Source organism: Schistosoma haematobium, chromosome 1, assembly GCF_000699445.3.
Source record: "Schistosoma haematobium chromosome 1, whole genome shotgun sequence".
Classification (NCBI taxonomy): Eukaryota; Metazoa; Platyhelminthes; class Trematoda; order Strigeidida; family Schistosomatidae; genus Schistosoma; species Schistosoma haematobium.
The window spans coordinates 37045074-37045311 of NC_067196.1; positions in this window are offsets into that span (position 1 = coordinate 37045074).

Below are 238 nucleotides of genomic sequence, written 5' to 3' on the forward strand. Positions count from 1 at the left end.
ATCGTTCAACTAATTGGACTCGCAGTATATATGAATAGCACATGGTGATTAGCATTTGGGGGGTGGCTATTTTGTTTTGCTTATACATGGAGATTCGAGGTTTGTGGATATTTTAAAATAAACATCTCACTGATGAACCATCTACAATAGCACTAATCTCTAATTCGTAACCAAATAGGAATTTTCCGTTGTGTATTGGCATTTGCTATTCATGGCCAATGCCACGTATATCAAGTCC